Source organism: Mustela erminea, chromosome 2, assembly GCF_009829155.1.
Source record: "Mustela erminea isolate mMusErm1 chromosome 2, mMusErm1.Pri, whole genome shotgun sequence".
NCBI classification, from domain to species: Eukaryota; Metazoa; Chordata; class Mammalia; order Carnivora; family Mustelidae; genus Mustela; species Mustela erminea.
The window spans coordinates 128,596,274-128,614,097 of record NC_045615.1 but is presented as its reverse complement, the minus strand read 5'-3'; the positions used below and the strand labels follow the sequence as shown (position 1 = coordinate 128,614,097).

General features: G+C 40.8%; 1 protein-coding gene and 1 long non-coding RNA gene across 2 annotated transcripts in view; one reads left to right on the top strand and one right to left on the bottom strand.

Moving 5' to 3' along the window:
• The window catches only part of C2H4orf19 (chromosome 2 C4orf19 homolog), an 89,283-nt gene that overhangs the window by 44,397 nt on the left and 27,062 nt on the right, over positions 1-17,824 (bottom strand). The gene's annotated exons all lie outside the window — the stretch shown is intronic.
• Positions 14,102-17,392, top strand: LOC116584975. Its single transcript, XR_004283405.1, has 3 exons — positions 14,102-14,261; positions 16,860-16,981; positions 17,191-17,392. It is a non-coding gene; the product is annotated as an uncharacterized LOC116584975 (long non-coding RNA).

Here is a 17,824-nt window from a genome sequence, read left to right as displayed (position 1 = left end):
TCATGTAATCAGAGATCTTATCATGAGGGCCCAGAGTCCATACTCAAAAACTTTCTTTGAACGAATAATTAAAGGATAAATACAAATGACAGGACTGGACTCCAGCCACTGGTCTTATGTGTTCTCAGTCCTCAAATTCTGTTAGGGACTTAATGTTTGTGTACCCTTTTAATTCACATGTTGAAGCCCTAACTTCTCCTCGCCCAAGTTTGGCTCTACTTGGAGAAGGAGCTTCTAAAGAAGAAATTAAGGTTAAATGATGTCTCAGTAGTAGGGTTCCCATATGACAGGATTAGTGCCTTGACGAGAAGAGACACCAGGGAACCCTTGCTCTATTCTCAGTGCACAAGCATTATGGCCACAGGAGGACAGAGAAACAGGATGGCTATCTACAAGCCAGGAGGAATAAGGCTTTTACTGGAAACTGAACCTCGCCAGGACCCATTTCCTTGGACTTTCTAGGCTCCAAAACTGTGAGAACACAAATTTCTATTTAAAAAAAAAATTATTTATGTATTTGTCACAGAGAGCGAGCACACAAGCAGGGGGAGCGGCAGGCAGAGGGAGAAGCAGACTCCCCACGGAGCAAGGAGCCTGACGTGGGACTCGACCTCAGGAACCCGGGATCATGACCCGAGCCAAAGGCAGACGCTCAACCACCTGAGCCACCCAAGCATCCCCAAATTTCTACTGTTTAAGCCACCCAGTCTCTGATATTTTGTTCTGGAGGCCAAGCTGACTAATACAACCTCCGTGAACTTCCCCAGCGACGGGAGCAGACTGGTGGAGCCAGCTTTGGAGTCCGACTTTTCACATCAGGGGCTGCCTTGTGGTGAACACGAGGCGCTTACTTAACCTCTCAGGGTCCTTGTGATCTTGGCTGTAAAACTCGAGATTCCTTTCAAAGAACTGTATCTGAAACCGGTGATTTTCTGGATCCACAGGGGACACTGGGAATAGGGAAAGGACATCTGGAAATGTGGGAGGGGATTGGTGTTTTAGTGTCTCAGTGACAGGACACTAACGGCATTTAATGCTAACATGTAACCAGACTGTAATGCTTGGGCTTGTCCATCACAACGGCGAATTCCCTTGTTCAAAATGCTGGTTGTGCCCCACTGAGGAAACAGGAAAAATTATAAAGGGATTCTGGCAGCTAAGAGATGCCAGTATTCACCTTCTTGACACTATCTGTAGTTATAGAAATAGCTCCTCTCACCTGTAAAAATTCCCAAGCCATTTTATAAATGAAACACAGTCTCACACCGTAATCGCCCGCGTCACGATACATCTCTCTCAGGAGGGCGGCAGGGGAAAGAGAGAGGGTTTTGAGCTCCACAGAACCTACTACGGTGCCATGGGCCAAACAGACACACAAGAAAGGATTTGTTGATAAAGCCTAGAATGATTGTTCAACTCATATGTTAAGAAGTGAGAGAGAAGAAAAATTTATGGTCACAGGTAAATTAGTTTTTCTTTTCCTGATAAACAATTAAAAAAATTTTTTTTATCTGGAGTCCTGTAATTCATCACTAATTAGAGCAGATAATTACACGTTCTTGGACCTCTGTGTGGTTAATATGTTGGTAAATACTGTACTTATTTGTGTATTTATTTTATTTATTTGTGTGTTTATTTTAAAGATTTATTTATTTGAGAGAGAAAGGGATGGAGAGGGAGAGAGAATCCTGAGAGACTCCCTGCCAAGTGTGGAGCCAGACGTGGGGCTTGATCTCACCACCCCGAGATCATGATCTGAGCCGAAATCAAGAGTCAGAAGCTCAACTGACTCAGCTACCCAGGCACTCCTACGATCTTTAGTTAAATATGTATTGGTAGAACATCAAGTAAGGACAATTTTGGTCTACTCCTGAATCTTACTAAAACTAAAATAATTTGAGGGCGCCTGGGTGACTCTGTTGGTTAACCGTCTGCCTTTAGCTCAGGTCGTGACCCCAGGGTCCTGGGATTGAGTCCGCAGTCAGGCTCCCCACTCAGCAGGGGAGCCTGCTTTCTCCATCTCCCTCTGCCCCTACCCCTGCTTGCACTCTTTTGCTCTCTGTGTCAAATAAACGAATAAAATCTCTAAAAAAAAAAATCCTAAAATAATTATATATGTATGCTTACATACAGGTATCTCATTTACTAATACAACCCAGGGAGGTGACAGGAACAGCAGTCTGCAAGCCGGAGAGCAGGGGGACAGTGACCAGTCACTCAGTGGGCCTGAGAAAGCCGGAACAGAAACTGGAAGCGGGCCAGCTGTGCCCTCCCGGGTTATACTGCACGGTCCTCAAACGGCTCAGTGCCTGGTGGCAGCAGGTGCCTCAGGCAGAGGGAGGCCGAGGCCAGCATACTAGTCGTGGCTGAACTATGTTTAAGAAGCACTTGATATCCCTTCCTTCCCCAGCTGTCCCCTGTTGACACCACCTACTCTGTGTCACAGGAGCCTGGAAGCTCGTCGTGTGGTGGGGGCAAAACCAGACGGTCTCTGAATTGGGGGATGTTCCAGGTAATACTAAGGGTGGGATACCAGGTACAGCTGGATTCTTCTAGTCTATTTTCCACCCTCATCTCCCAAACACTGGCAGACAGACTCTTACCCTCCAGGCAAGAGCTTGGAGGACTTTTCTTAGAGGATGTAATGGATCCATGAGGAAAGCCCTAAAGGTGCTGATACTAGAAGTTTCCCAACAGCTGGCTCAGCCAGATTGTTAGCAGCCACCATCAGTGAACCCTCCCTCCTCCGCCTCGTCCCCTTCATGTTCAGAACTTCAATTTTTAGTTTTCTGCTCTTACATGTGAGCAGGAACACCAATGATTACCAAACAGCTGGGGGAAACCAGAAACAAGCTAGAGGGATCAGGAACTATGGAGGAAAAAGAAAATTTCAAAAATTATTATTAAAAACCTTATGCAGGGGCCCCTATGGGGCCCAGCCAGTTGGATGTCCAACTCCTGACTGCAGCTCAGGTCATGATCTCAGGTCCTGGGATGGAGTCCTGTGTCAGGCTCCGTGCTCAGCCGGGATTCCGCTTGGGATTCTCTCTCTCCCTCTCTACCCTTTCCCCCGCTTGCACCCCTCTCTCTCTCAAATAAAGAAATCAATCCTGGGAAAAAACCTTATAGATATACGAAAACACATTGTATCATGAAGCAAGAAAATGATGTTATAAAAAAGGGGCATTCAGAAAACAAAACAAAAGAACCTCTCAGAAATTAAAAACCTAAACACATACATGAAAACCTAGTGGAATTGATACAACACCTGATATAAAACTGATAGAACCATGGAACATCCTGAGAGACTATTTGGACAACCAGTAAATATTTGAGTATTGGATGGATAGTTAAGTATATAAAAAACATACACTCAAGAGAAACAAACATACAAAAATAAACAAGTAAAAAGAACATTAACTCTTCGGATAAGTAGTGGGAGAAAAAAAAGAGATTAGCATATGCCCCATTTCTGAATGGCATATACAGCTGACCTTTGAACAATACAGTGATTAGGGGCATTGGCCCCCTGTGCAGTCGAAAAATCCATGTATAACTTCTGACTTGCCCAAAATTTAATTACTAATAGCCTACTGTTGACTGAAAGCCTTACTGATTAAAACTTAGTTTTTTAACACATACATTGTACACTATATTCTTACAATAAAGCAGGCTAGAGAAAAGAAAATGTTACTAAGAAAATGAATGGGAAGAGAAAATACATTTACAGTAGTGTACTGTATCTGTCAAAAAAAAACCCTTGCATACAAGTAGACATGCATAATTCAAACTCCTGTTGTTCAAAGATCATCTGCATCATCAATGTAAACCTTGAATATTTTTCTTTTGTTTCTTTCTTTCTCTCTCCATCTTCCTTCCTTCCTTCCTCTCTCCCTTTTTAAAATCAGACTCCATGCCCAGCATGGAGTCCAGTGCAGGGCTTGAATTCACGACCCTGAGATCAAGACCTGAGCTGAAACTAGGAGTCCGACACTCAACTGACTGAGCCACCCAGGCACCCCAAAACCTTGAATATTTTTCTAATCAAAACCAATATATAACTATATTGTGAGGCTGGAAACTGATTGTTCATGGTGTGGATAGTAAGAATAGAGAGCTAAGACTTCATCTTCCATAAGGGAATGTCAAGTACAGTGCCCCAGACTAAAAAAAAAATCAGGAGGTAGTAAAACTTGCTTGCCATTAAGGTATGTGGACATAATACCAGGCAAAGAGTTGAAAGTGGTTTCTTTGGGGAAGAGAAACTGAGGAACAGGAGAACTGAGACCTGTTCTTTTTCTTGATAAACCTGTAGAACTAGCAGGTCCTTTTACTGTACCCTACTGTATAGCTTTGATGAAAAATTAAAAAAAAATTTAAAGTATATAGAGAGTGAACATGTGAGTGATTTTTCAAAAATAACACCTACATGATTTTGGTAAATAATATTTTGGCTGTTCATTTTCCTTTTTTTTTTTTTTTATCAACTGAAAGGCTTGCATTATGTAATTTCTGAGATCCCTTTACCTCTACATTTGCCTTTTTTTCTTTGAACATGTTTCTGTACTTGTGAAAACAAACACACAGAGACCTGTGTTTGATGACCAACAGTGGAATTCCTCTGGTTATTCTGATCATTAAAAATTAGTATGCACTGGGGTACCTGGGGGGCTCTGCCTTCAGCTCAGGTCATGATCTCAGGGTCCTGGGATCGAGCCCCACATCGGGCTCTCTGCTCAGCAGGGAGCCTGCTTCCCTTCCTCTCTCTCTGCCCCTCTGCCTACTTATGATCTCTGTCAAATAAATAAAAATCTTTTAAAAAGTTAGTATGCATTATCTATATACCTACGTAGATATGATCTGATCGTACCAAATGGAGAATAAAGTGGCACAACCATCTACCCGTTTGTCAAGAAACATGTGAGGCTGCATTTCTCTCTCTGCACAGGAGACACAGAAAGAGACTAAAGATCCCTGACACTTAGACTCTGGCCTCTGACGCATGCTGGTGCTGACCTGAAAGTTAATATTTATCCATCCTTGTGGGTTAAACTCAGCTTGAGAACTTGGTGGGGGAAGAAGAGAGGAAAGCCCTACAAATTCAGGAAGAGATTTATACTAAAATCAATGCTGATCTTAGTAGCATAGCCAAGTCACTCAAGTTTTGTCTGGCACATGCCAAGGAAGATCATAGCTAGGACTCGAAACAATACCAACATTAGTATGGGGAGGATGAGTAGAGAGCTCTGACTTAAAGAGAAAAATGAAGACTGCCCAGCTTAAACGTTCTATTACTCCCTAGCCTTGGCAGATTCATCAGCGAATCTCTCTATGCCTTGGGTCCTTCATCCATAAATTGCGAATAGTAATACTATTCCATATGGTTGTTAGGATAATTTTATGTTAACACCTGCAGAGCGTTTAAACAGAGCCTCAATATACTTCCTCTCTTTTTAAAATATTTTATTTATTTATTTGACAGAGAGAGAGATCACAAGTAGGCAGAGAGACAGGTGGGGGTGGGGGAAAGCAGGCTCCCTGCTGAGCAGAAAGCCAAATGCAGAGCTCAATCCCATCATGACCTGAGCCAAAGGCAGAGGCTTTAACCCAGTGAGCCACCCAGGCGCCCCAATATACTTTCTCTTAAAAGAGACTGAAAGAACATAATGGATTCACAAGGGTCTTGGAGTTCATGGCATCCGCTCTCCCTCTTTTTTTAAGATATGTAACCTGGTCTTTAGAATAAAAGAGGACCCGAGAGGAGAGAATGTCCCACGACAAACTTGGTAAAGTCAATCTCAAAAAGTCAAGGAACACTGACTATAATAATCCTGTTTGGTAAAATCTCAGTTTACTCATTTGCACTAACCTTTTGGATCTGACCATAAAGCTTTCCTTTTGTTCCCAGATGTACGTGGCACTCCGGATTCATGGACAAACTTGTGCTAGTGCCAAGTCAAGGAGTCCAATCTCTGCGTTAGGGACACCCTTTCATTCTTTTTTTATTATCCCCGGTCTTCAATAATATTTCACACACAAAAAAGATGTCCAACCAATTTGTTGAATTACACATGGAAAAATACCTTGGTGTGCCTCTCATAGTAAAAAATTACATAACTGTCCCTCACGGTTACTCACAATTCTTTCATCAGAGATTGCAACCTATTTTTCTCATTCATTTTGTTTACACTGAATCTTGTATAGGCTAAACCACTATATTAAATGGAACATTACCATATCGTTGCATGGTGTGTATGATGTACATTAAGAAAACTAATGAAGAAGACTGTTATCCTAGGGAAGTGATACTCTTAAATGGTGAGCTATTTTTGCCTAAAAACTCCCAAAGAACTATAGCAAAAATCAGACATAAAATAATATGAGCCAAACATTTCTCCCCTCCCCCAAAATGAGATAATGGAATATATAAGAATTTAGTGTATAAAAAATACAGAATTTCGAATCCATGAATTTTATTTATTTACTTACTAAGGCGAGAACACTTAATATGAGATCTACCCTCCTAGCACATTTTTAAGAGAATAGCATAGAATTGTTAACAATAGCAGATCTCTAAAATTTATTTATCTTGTAAAACTAAAAGTTTATACCAATTGAACAACAACTCCTGAATTTCCCCTACCCCCAGCCCTTCACAGCCACCAGTCCACTTTGTTTCTATGAATTGGACTTTGAGTCTATGAATTAGATACCTTGTGTCAGGGCAATCACACCATATTTGTCCTGTGACTGGCTTATTTCACTTAGCACAATGTTCTCCAGGCTCCTTCTTAATATGGCAGGACTTCCTTCTAAGGCAGAATAGGATTCAATTGTATGTGCATCTAGGGTTTTTTTTTTTTTTTTTAAATCCATGCATTCATCAAAGAACATTTAGGTAATTTCCATAGCTTGGTTATTGTGAAAAATACTACAAAGAACATGGGGTCCAGATACCTCTCTGAGACCCTGATTTCAATTCTGTTGGGTTGTTTACCCAGAAGTGGGATTGCTGGATCACACAGCAGTTTTATTTTTAAGCTTTTGAGGAACCTCTGTACCGTTTTCCATAGTGATTGCTCCATCTTACATTCCCACCAAGTGGACACGATGCCAGTTTCTCTACATCCTCACCAACACTAGTTATATTTTGCTTTTTTCAAAACAATCTAATCAGTGTGAAAGGACATCTTATTGTGGTTTTAATTTGCATTTCCCTGATGAACAGTAATGTTAAACATCTTTCCATATACCTGTGGCCATTTGTATATCTTTTCTGAAGAAATGGCCATTCAAGTCCTTTGCCTTTATTTATTTATAAAAGATTTTTTATTTATTTGACAGAGAGAGACACAGCAAGAGAGGGGACACACCAGGGGGATGGGGGAGAGGGGAGCCTGATGTGGGGCTCGAGCCCAGGACCCTGGGATCATGACCTGAGCTGAAGGCAGATGCTTAATGGCTGAGCCACCCAGGTGCCCCAGTCCTCTGCCATTTTTAAAAATCAATCAATCAATCAATCAATCAATCAATTAATTTGCTGTCAGTCCTAGGAATTCCTTATACATTTTGGATATTAACTCCTGATCAGATATATGGTTTGCAAATATTTTTTTTTCCAGTCTGTATGTTGACTTTCCACTCAGTTGACTGTTTCCTTTTTCGTTTGCTGTAGTCCCATCTATTTTTGCTTTTGTTGCTTGGGTTTTTTGTGTCATATCCAAAAATTATTGCTAAGACCAGTGTTTTCTTCTTGGACTTCTTCAGTTTCAGGTCTTATATTTGTATCTGTATTTCAACTGGAGTTAACTTTTGTGTATGGTATAAGATAAGGGTCCAGTTTCATTCTTTTCCATATGGATATCCAGTTTTGCCAACACCATTTGCTGGAGAGACTATCCCTTCACCATTGTGCATTTTTTTTTTTTTTAGATTGTATTTATTTATTAGAGAGAGAGCACAAGCAGGGGGAGTGGCAGAGGGAGAGGGAGAAGCAGGTTCTCAGTGAGCAGGGGGCCCAATGCAGGGCTCCATCTCAGGACCTGGGATCATGACTTACGCCAATGGCAGACACTTGACTGACTGAGGCACCCCACCACTGTGTATTCTTAGCACCCTTGTCAAAGATATATTGACCACATGCTATGGACTGAATGTCTGTGTCCCCCTAAAATTCACATGTTGAAATCTAATTCCCAATGTGATGATGGTATCTGGAACTGGGGCCTTTGGGAGGTGATTACATCATGAGTGAAGAGCCCTAATGAATGGGATTAGTACCTTTATAAAGTAGATTCCAGAAAGCTCCCTTGCCGCTCACACCACGTGCTCTCATAGCCAGAAAAGATTTATAAATCAGGAAGCAGGCCTTTGCTAGACACTGAACTGCTGATGCCTTCATCTTGGACTTTCCGGCCTCCAGAACCATGGGGAAAAAGATTTCTATTCTTTATAAACCACCCAGACTATGGTACTCTGTTATAGTAGCCCTAATAGACTAAGACACCCTATATGCATGAGTTTATTTACGGGCTTTTCTGTTCCATTGGTCTGTATGTCTGTTTTTATGCTAGTACCACACTGGCTTAATTACTACAGCTTTGTGATATAAAATCTTATATATATATACAAGACTGTATTTATTTGAAAGCGTGAGAGGGAGAGAGAGAGAGAGCAAGCACAAGCAGGTGGGGAGGAACAGAGGGAAAGGGAGAAACAGACTCCCCGATTACCAGGACTCTGGGATCATGACCTGAGCCAAAAGCAGACACTTAACTGACTGAGCCACCCAGGTGCCTGTGATATATTTTGATTTTAGGAATTGTGATGCCTACAGCACTGTGTCCCTTTTTCAAGATCACTCTTGATCACTTCTGGAACTTTTGTGGTTCCATATAAATTTTAGAATTGTTTTTCTTTCATTCTGTAAAAAAAAAAAATGCTACTGGGATTTTGACAGGGACTGCATTGAATCTGTAATCACTCTGGGAATTAAGAACTTTTCAACAATAGTAATTATTCTGACCTATGAACATGGTATAACTTTCCATTTATTTGTATCTTCTTTAATTTCTTTCATCAATATTTTGTAGTTTTCAGTGTACAAGTCTTTCACTTCCTTGGTTAAGTTTATTCATCAGTATTTTATTATTTTGTTGCTGTTATAAGTGGAATTGTTTTCTTAATTACCTTTTTGGGTAGTTTGTTATTAGCATATAGAAACATGACTGATTTTTTTTTTTAAGATTTTATTTATTTATTTGACACAGAGAGAGAGATCACAAGTAGGCAGAGAGGCAGGCAGAGAGAGAGGAGGAAGTAGGCTCCCCACTGAGCAGAGAGCTCGATGCGGGGCTCGATCCCAGGACCCTGAGATCATGACCTGAGCCGAAGGCAGAGGCTTCAACCCGCTGAGCCACCCAGGCGCCCCCATGACTGATTTTTATACATCGATTTTTTATCCTATAACTTTAGTGAATTAATTTATCAGTTCTAACAGGTTTTTTTGTTTGTCTGTTTGGTGGAATCTTTAGGCTTCTCTACATATAAAATCCTGTGAACTTTTATTATTGCTTCATAAATGGTGTTGGGACAATAGGCTATTAGGAAGAAGTTAGATCCTGAATTACATTATATGAGGACAAAAATTAAGGAGAGGAAAATACGAGTGATTATTTATCTAATTTAGGAACAAAGAGGACCTTTTCAGTTACTAAAGGTCTGGAAAAAAACACAAGGTAAGAGATTAATGGATTACAGAAGAAGTAAACATTATCTGCCTTAAAAGACATCACTAGCAAAAATGCAAGACCAAAGGAAACAATATTTTGACACAGATGATAAAGGGTTACTATCCTTAAATGTAAAAGGATATTTAATTGGATATTTATTAAAGATACCAATAAAAAATAACAAAGGACATAATTAATAAAAGACTAACAGAGTAGCCAATAATATGAAAAATTATTCAAATACAGATATAAATGGATGTAAATAAATGAATGTAAATAACTTTTGCTTAATAATTTGACTTTTTTTTTATATAACAGCCAGTGTTAAAGAGCCTTTAAAACATCAATAACTTCTGCTTCAAAACTCCAATTATTAGAATCTAACCAAAAAACATAATCAGAGACTCAAAGAGGTGAACAAAGATCTCTGAAAAAGGTGTTCCACTTAGTTTTTATTTTTAATACTATAGGACATTTTGAACAATTTTGGTGCTCAAAAACAGAAGTATCTTTAAATAAATAATGGTATATTCATAAATTGGAAAAAAGAAAGGTAGTACTAGGTGAAAAAACCATATATATATATATATATATATATACAATGTAATTTCAATTTCATTTTCACAAGTCATAAATGTGAATATAAACATATATGTGAATAATCAAGAAGAATATACCCAAATGAAAACAAAAGTCCCATGGGGTAGATAGGATGAACTCATAATTTTTGTGCAAACTTTCTTTTTAACCATGAAATATCCTTATTGGCAGTCTCTACATAAAGGGAGCATGTATCAAATGATGCTGGATGAGAATATTCTTCTAAAACACATTTTGGAAAGAATTAATAAGCATGATTTTAAAAATACCTGTCTGTCACACAGATTCAGGCAATATCTTGGAATACTGGGAGAGCTGTGTTAAGTTCCCCCTCCACATGTCCTTTTTCAATTTCTTCTTTATTACTTTTCTTTGCTTGTATTTGAAGGAATTATTTGACATATACAAAATCATAATTTTATTTTTTGTTTGACATTATACCCTTGATCAAAAATTGGAAGAATACTTATTTTATATTTTCTTTCTCCTTGAATGCATGTCTTCTGATATTAACATGCAGTCCCTAATTTCTTTTTTTGCATTAACCTTAGCTTGTCTTTCCTTTCATTACTTATTTCCTCTGTCACATTCTGGGTGAACAGCAACTGACACTACTCCTTTCTGACTTAACCTAAAAGTCTCTGTCTTTTAATAAAGAAGATTAAGCCATTTACATTTATGGTATATGCTGAATCTCTCTTTTGTTATCTTATTTCACCATTTTCTTAATGCCTCCTATTTGTTTCCTGTATTTTCAGACTTCAGACTGCTTTGTTTTTAATTTTTTCCAGCATGTTGCAAAGTGTAAGATGTGTTTTATAAATCCTCAAGGGAGAAAATATTCTCTTTTTATCCTCCTCTTTAAAAGGAGTTATTTGTGGGGTGCCTGGGTGGCTCAGTTCATTAAGTGTCTGCCTTTGGCTCATGTCATAATCCTGGAGTCCTGGGATTGAGCCCCACCTCGGGCTTTCTGTTCAGTGTTGAGCCTGCTTCTCCCTCTCCCACTGCCTGCCACTCTGCCTACTTGTTCTCTCTTTCTGTCTCTGACAAATAAATAAAATCTTTTAAAAAAGTTATTTGCATCAATTGGTGCCCAAATGAAGTTCTAATGAGAGTTTTCAAGTGCAGCATTAACTGGGTGACTTTTGAGGATACATTAATCAGGAAAGGACAAGTGTCAACAGGAAGCATCTTACGTAAACAAGAATTGTGGTCACTCTATCTTTGGGTGACAGCAATAAGAAGATGCAGGCTTGGGGGTGAGTAGAAGATTTCACTTTGTTATATTCCTTATCTAAAGTGACATTAAAAGGTAGGTGTTCAGTTGGCAGTTGCATATGTTGGCCAAAAGCTTAGGAAAGAGCTGTGGACTTGATATTAAGATTTATAGTTATCAACAACATAGCTAATAAATAGGGCCATGAGACTGAACAAGAAAATAGAGGCAGTAAGTATGTAAAGAAAAAACTGATTCCTGAAGAACACTGCTTAATGTAATAACCAACCAACCAACCAACCAACCAACCTAAAAACTAAGCAAAAACCCAAAAGAATCACAAAAAGATTCACAACTGCAGTCAGAAGAGTAGGGGGCAAAAAAAGAGGGCTGACTCTATTCCTTGCCATATCTTCTCATAAGGCTTTCAGGATCTAGTGGTTTCTGACCCAGAAACAAAAACAGAACTGTCCCATTCTGCAATGTGTTCAGATGAAACCTGCTAAGAAAATCTAGTATGCTCCAAGAGGAGATGTTGAGAAGAACCCAACTGGGTTTATAGGAACTGCACAGTATTTATGCTGTATCAAGGTCACTAGCATCTATCTTCCCATATCAAGCTGAAAACATTACCTCTATCTGGGCAGTTGGATAAGTCTTAACTGGGAAAATGGCTTTTTTTTCCCTCTTTGTTTCTATGCCTCTGTATTAGTAGGTTGGCTCAGTAATAAATATATGAGATCATTGGTTTGAAAATAATTAAAGAGAATTAAGTGTAGAAATGGAGAAGGTAAAGTGTCTTAGGGAGTAAGGATTTGCCAGTGTTGTTAAATGATATTCAAGGGTCAAGTAAGGAAAGGGCTGTATAGCCAAATCTCAGAGATACTGCACGTTTGCTTCCAGAACACCTCAGTAAAGTGAATTTTGCAATAAAGCAAGTCAAATGAATTTCTGGTTTCCCAGTGCATATAAAAGTTATGCTTACTCTATATGTAGCCTATTAAGTGTGCAATAGCATTATGACTAAAAAAAAAAAAAAACATACTTTGACTAAGGAATAGTTTATTGCTAAAAAATGCTAACCACTGGGGCACCTGGGTCGCTCAGTCAGTTTAGCATCCAACTCTTGATTTTGGCTCAGGTCATGATCTTGAGGTTGTGGGATCGAGCCCCGTATTGGGCTCTGTGCTGGGCTTGGAGCCTGCCTGATTCTTTCTCTGTCCCTACCTGCTGCTCATTCTCACGTATGAGCACGTACTCACGTACTCAATCTCTCTTAAAAAAAAAAAATAAATAAATAGAGGGCACCTGGGTGGCTCAGTGGGTTGAGCCTCTGCTTTCAGCTCAGGTCATGATCTCAGGGTCCTGGGATCGAGTCTCACATGGGGGGGGGTCTCTGCTCAGCGGGGAGCCTGCTTCCCCCTCTCTCTCTCTGCCTGCCTTTCTGCCTACCTGTGATCTGTCTCTCTCTCTGTCAAATAAATAAATAAATCTTAAAAAAAAAAAAAGAAAGAAAAACAATACTAACCATTACCTGAGCTTTCAGCAAGTCATAATCACTGATCACAGAGTACCATAATAAATACAATGATAATAAAAAGTATGAAAAATTGTGAGAATTGCCAAAATATGACACGGAGACACGAAGTAAGAAAATGCTGTCAGAAAAATGGTGCCGAATAGACTCGCTCGACACAGGGTGGCCACAAACCTTCAATTGGTAAAAACACAGTAAGGAGAAGGCCAGTAAAGCAACGTGTACCTGTAAATGTAAGTGGTAACTCGGAGAAGGCAGGTTTTTTTGCAGTAGTGCATCTGGAAGGTAGATGGTTGTCCATTCACCAGTAGTAAGAAGGGAGGAAGAGGAAACACTAAGCATAACAACCCTCCGGGGAGCCTGGGTGGCTCAGTCCATTGGGCGTCTGTCTCTGGTTTGGGTCCTGATCCCCAAGTCCTGGGATGGAGCCTTGCTTCCTTCCTGCTTAAGCGGAGTCTGCTTCTCCCTCTCCCTCTGCCCTTCCCCCAACCTGCTCATGCTCTCGCCCTCTCTCTCTTAAATAAATAAAATCTTAAAAAATATATTAAAAAAAACCAACACAACCCTCAGAAGGAAGTGGGCCATGCGTGGAAGGTGAGACACAGGAAGAAGGAAGTAGGATTAAGGGGAGGGCTGCTTACGCTGGGAGAGCTTCCAAGTTATTTGGACATACTGGTAGGAGTCTGTTGAAAGAAAGGAGCTGAAGACAGAGCATAATGAAGAGCATAATGAAGGTCCATCAGCAGGCGGGAGGGAAGAGCAAAGTATTAAGGAGCATAGGTGGGGGATGGGGGCGGAAGAAGAGGGACCTTTAGTTGCTCGGTGTCTTCGTCTTCTGTGCCTTCCAGTTCTGCGGAGGCTAGGCGGAGAGAAGGTACATCTCCCAGACTCTCTCGCAGGAAGGGCCCGTACAGACTTAAACGCAGACAATCCTCCACCAGATGGGAAAGCGGAAGGAAGTGAGGCGGAGGTTACAGCAAGGCCACTTCTGCTTTTTCTGCCGGCATGTCCCTCGTGGACACGCTGGGCTCTTCTTCAGTCCTGTTCCCGCGTGCAAGTGCATGCTGCTCTCAGAAGGCAGAATGTTGGGCACTGGTTTTTGTTTGTTTGTTTGTTTTTTTGGCGAGGTGGATCTATCAGGGATGGTGGGACAGCTCAGTAGCTAATACCCACTAAGGTAGTGTTCCCGGGGCCAAGCGTTCCACCGTTCCTTCCCCATCCCCCTGCCTTTTGACTGTGTAAAAGGAAGCGGAGTCCTGGAAGAGATCGCTGTGCGGTGGCGTTGTTAGTGTTCCTGGGCTTGCTGGTCCAGCCCTTCCAAGGATATTGTAGCAAGCATCCCGTTCCCTGTATTGAGCTCATTTTGCTTGAAACCGCTAATGGAATTTCTGTTTTCTGCAAGTCAACTCTGGCAGCAAGGGACATCTATTCTTGTTTGAAGAGGGAAGGAAAATCAGGGGTATAGATGCGATAAATTCATTTCTTTGGTGATGGTCATCTCCTCAAATGCAGGTGTTTTTAAGCTGGAGCATGCAGTGCCCCAGGGGGTTCATGGATAGAATTCAGGGCATCTGTGAACTTAAATGAGAAAAAGTCGCATCTCCTCTTCACTAACCACTAACTGAAATTTGGCATTTTCTTCAGTTCTGAAGGTAGTCATCAAACTACAGCATCATCAGTAATTCCCATGACTTTGTCTCTAATAGAAATCACAGATGTTTGCATATTACATTCAAAGCTGCTGTAGATTTCAAAATACTGTTTATCCTCATAAGTATCGTAGTTATTAGACTTGCTACTACATCTTGTTCTTTAATGTATTTATAAAGAAGCACATATTAGTATATGATAAGTTTTTAAACTCGGTAACTCTATTTCTGTCACAATCTTCTGTATTTTATTTTATGCACTTACAAAAATTATTCTGAGAAGGGGTCCATAGGCTTCAACAGACTGCTAAAACAGTCCATGGCAGAAAACATGTTAAGAAGCCTGTTTTAATGTCTTCTATTTTCCCTGTAGAGCAGGGTTTCTAAACTTCAGCACTATTGACTTTTTAGGATGGCTAATTCTTCCTTGCAGGGAACAGTCTTTTGCATTGTAGGATGTTCAACAGCCCTGTCCCTCTATATGCTAGCAGCATCCATCCTGACTACATGATAATCAAAGGTGTTGTCACTTGGGGGTGGGGGCAAAAGGGACCGTGGCTAAGCTCCGATAACATGAAGTAGTGCTAAGAGGGAAGGAGGGAAGGTGACCAGCTCTGAGATCTGATCAAGGAGATTTAAAATGGATACAACAGAAGATGACAGAGAGATCTGACAAAAGAAACATGTCGTTGAGCAATGCTGTGGGACCAGCAGAATTCCCTGAGGTTTTCTCTGCTTGATATACATGATGAATAATATCCAAATGATGGAGAGTCTACCATCAACAGTATTTGTGCAGTAGAGGCTACTTAAAAATGAGACTTACCTGCAATCCAAAGAACTGTTTCTCCCACCAATGTCCCCTCTACCAACATGTCTTAACACAATGGTTGGGATATATACCGTCTTCAAGCAAAAGGATAATGAGAACACTCTGAGTCTAAAAACAACTGTTGTTGCCCCTTGTTCTGCTCTGTATGTGGAAAAGAATATTCTGGACTTGAATGTATTGGTAGTTGCTATTCTGAGAAAATCTGAGCCCAGGAGGCATGGATATGAAGGCTATGGAACAACCTTATGATTCAGCAATTTGACTCCTAGGTATTTACCCAAGAGAAAGGAAAACATATATATCCATGTAAAGACTTGTCCCAGAGTGTTGACAACTGCTTCATTCATAACAGCCCCAGCCTGGAAATGATTCCAATGTCCATCAACAGTATAACACACTGAAATACTATAAATGAAGTACTACTGAGCAATAAAAAAGAATATGCAGTGCCATGAATGAAACTCGAAAACATGCTGAGTAAAAGCAGCCTTACACGAGAGAGGACGTATGGATTGTAGGATTCATTTATGCGCAGTTCTGAACAAACTAATCTCTGGCGATAAAAAAAAAAAATATATCAGAATAGTATCTGACTCGATGCAGGTGGGGGCAAGGATTGATTGAGGGGACGGGGGGATTTTCCTGGGGCGACATTAATGTTCTCCGTATATCCTGATGGGGATCTGTGGTACACGGTTGCATGCAGCTGCCCAAACTCACAAATGTCACACTCAGACTTGTGTATTTCACTGTATGCAAATGATACTAGAGGAAGAGGTCGGGAAGGGGGGTGGGGAGGAGAACCATAAAGAAAAACTGAACTCATGGTTAATGAGATACACGCTGAAATGTCTGAAATGAACTGATGTCTATACTACTCTGAAAAAGTTCAAACAATGCAGTTAAAAAAAATGGGTTGATGGATAGTGCGCTGGTTGGATAGGTGATTAAGATGGAAAATGTTAACGGCAGATTCTAGATGGTTCGTGTGGTTCGTGTGCCACTCTTCCAACTTCCCTGCAGCTTGAAAAAATGGAAAAACCAGAACGTGTGGAGGTGAATCTCTTTTTGCGTTTTGAAGTACTTTGTTCATCCTTGAGCAAAGAAGGCTACTTCAACACCAGCAAAGCATTTCATCAGGTTCTTGTCCTATGTTAACAAATGGGTCCTAAAATGCCACACGCATCTGCTCCATCCAGGGACAATCAGTGTGTCCACCACAGCCAGGATTTCTTGATCACAGGAGCTTGTCCCAGGCGCTGCGCTAATTACTTTACATGTTCTTGTCACATAGAGAAATTAATGGCTTTTTTGATCATCGAACAAAAAGCTCTGGGCTGAGTCACGTCTCAGAAGTTCCAGACAGCCATGGACTACAACAAGCAGATGTCCAACAGGAAGAGAACATCTGTGATGGTAGGTATTTTTAGGAGAATGTATTATTCAAATATGTTGTGAAGCTATGGCACTGCATGTGTGTGTGCGTGTGTGTGTCTGGGTGCAGCGGGAGAAGGAAAATACATTTTAGAAAGAAGATACACTCCGTAAGTCATAAAAAGGAACAGTAACTTGAATCCAATTTCTACACAGAAATAAACCTGATTCCTTTTCTCTTTTCTCTGAAGCTCGTTTCCAATGTTTCCAGTGCCGCAGGATCCTGTCACCTGGCTGAGTGGTGGGGAACAAAGGCTGCCTGGATTTGGCACCTCCAGCCATTCTGTGGCTTTCCCTTCTCAATAAACCTTTGACAAAGGTCGGGTGTTTGAAAGGCTGGCTTTTTCCTTGTTGGGTCTAAGCGTTTCTTGCTCAGCAGAGCGATTCATTGTCTCTGAGCGTCAATAAATAAGTGGTTTCACTGAAGCTTTTTGGAATCTCTTTCCCTACAGGCTGCCTGGGATGGCTTTGGTTTGTGTGAAACTAGTAAATAAACAATGTAACTACCAGGCTGCCCCGACCCACCACTGCCGGCACCTGCAGAGCCACACATGCACATATGGGAGAAGAGAGCAGGGATACAGTATCTCCACCTCAAACCAGGAGGTTTGAACTTCAACGGAGACTGACAAAATGCCAAGGCACTAATGTGATCGCAGCGGGATTGGAACTAGGGAGATTTTAGGAGCATTGGCACAGCTGGGATAGGACTAGCAAGAATCTATGAATTAGGTAAATAGCTACTAGGAACAAAGCAGGAAGCCAGTCTTGAAGAAAGACACATCAGTCTCTCTGTGAACTTTATTCTGAGCTATGGCTATAGGC